The 1576-nt window shown below is 34.7% G+C and overlaps 1 protein-coding gene across 2 annotated transcripts in view; it reads right to left on the bottom strand.

The window, feature by feature from the left end:
• LOC107691917 (protein Shroom4-like) overlaps positions 1-1576 on the bottom strand; it is a 52012-nt gene that overhangs the window by 16548 nt on the left and 33888 nt on the right. The window contains exon 1 of one of the 2 annotated variants that reach the window (XM_016490765.1): positions 1284-1493. The exons of the other annotated variant lie outside the window; for it this stretch is intronic. The gene's annotated coding sequence lies outside the window, so the exon portion shown is untranslated. Of the gene's footprint in view, positions 1-1283; positions 1494-1576 lie in introns of those variants that run through there. 2 annotated transcript variants of the gene reach the window in all.

Below are 1576 nucleotides of genomic sequence, written 5' to 3' on the forward strand. Positions count from 1 at the left end.
GGACTCTCCCACTCCCCCCTCCCAAATACTCACACACAGTCACTTTAATCAGTCTAAATAAGCTCTTTTTGCACTACAAATCATTATATCTGCACTGTTGTTTACTTCACTGGTTTGCACTCTATCTGCCATGTGCCGTGTGCTGCTTTATACATATAAAAAAAAAAATTTTTTTTTTTTTTACATTTTACCTTATTTGTATATTTGTATAGTTGTATTTTATATTTAATCTGTATATCTGTATTTATGTTCTACTGTTAGTGTTATCTGTATGCACCAAGGGTCTGAGAGTAACGCAATTTAAATTCTCTGTGTGTATGTGCTGTACATGTGGAAGAATTGACAATAAAGCAGACTTGACTTGAAAGCTTAGAAGCTCAGCATTTATTTGATCAATTTAATGCGTCCTTGCTGAATAAAAGTAATCTTTCAAAATATTACTGACACCAAACTTTTGAATGTTAGTGTATATAAATTCAAAACACTTCTAAAACAAACAGCAATATCTATACTGACTTAATTTAGCTATTTAATAGCAGTTCTCAGAGCGCTGTTATTGTAAAGCAGAAGAATATTTATTGTAATACAACAAATTAATACACCTTAAAGAGTTTAAAACACCAACGTTAATGCCATACATGACATTTAGTAAACAGAGGCTTAAAAAAATTAAGGAAAAACATCAACACAGATGCACGTCAGTCTCTTTTCATAATCATCTTGTTCATTTCACCCACAAACAATAAATGTAATTAAGATTTCATTCTAATCACTTTTGCAATCTCAGGAAAATCGAGATTTCTCATGACAGCTCATAACTACCGTCATCCTCATCCAATAAAACTTACAATCGAATCAAAAACATTAAACCTAACACCAAGCTGATCTGAGGCTCCATAAGTAAACTATCTAAAGGCAAAAGCAAAAAAAAACACAAAAGTAAATCAAAAGTTTAAAAAAAAGTTTTTTTTTTTAATAAAAATTCAGTTATGACTGAAATTGGGTCTATTAGAATATGATCCTGCCTCAGAGTTTTGACTCAACTACGTTTAGATTTAGAAAAAAAACACGTAAAATTACCAAAGCAATCAAAGTTTTAAAACAAAATAAAACAAGCAGAAAAACACTCTGAAGCAATTTTCCTCGGCTTCAGTTGCATTTTGCCTTAGCACAGCAGTACAGTTCCAGTGAAATACACCAAACAGAAACCAGGCTGAAACTACTGCTGGTTTGACCTCCACTTAAGGTTTTCTGCACAGTACGAAATGTCTTGAGATACTCACAACACTTCAGACAACTCCAGATGTTCTCAAAGTAAGAGAAATATTCTTGAGATGAGTCCAAACCCAGACTGTTCAGCTTCAGGTTCAAGGTGAAGTTCAGGTCCAAACCATCAGTAGACGCTTCGAGCCAAAGGACAACCCTGAGGTCTGCTGTATCTGCTGTGAGTGGTCAGTCTTTATCAGGACCCTAACAGCTTCAACGCTCACATGAGTGAAGGTTGGCGGTCATTTAGCTGTAATGAGGCAGCCTGAGGCTCTGACCAGATTTCTAGTCCAGGAAAAAATTAACAGAC

This window comes from Sinocyclocheilus anshuiensis, unplaced genomic scaffold (assembly GCF_001515605.1).
Source record: "Sinocyclocheilus anshuiensis isolate Anshui unplaced genomic scaffold, SAMN03320099.WGS_v1.1 scaffold426, whole genome shotgun sequence".
Classification (NCBI taxonomy): domain Eukaryota; kingdom Metazoa; phylum Chordata; class Actinopteri; order Cypriniformes; family Cyprinidae; genus Sinocyclocheilus; species Sinocyclocheilus anshuiensis.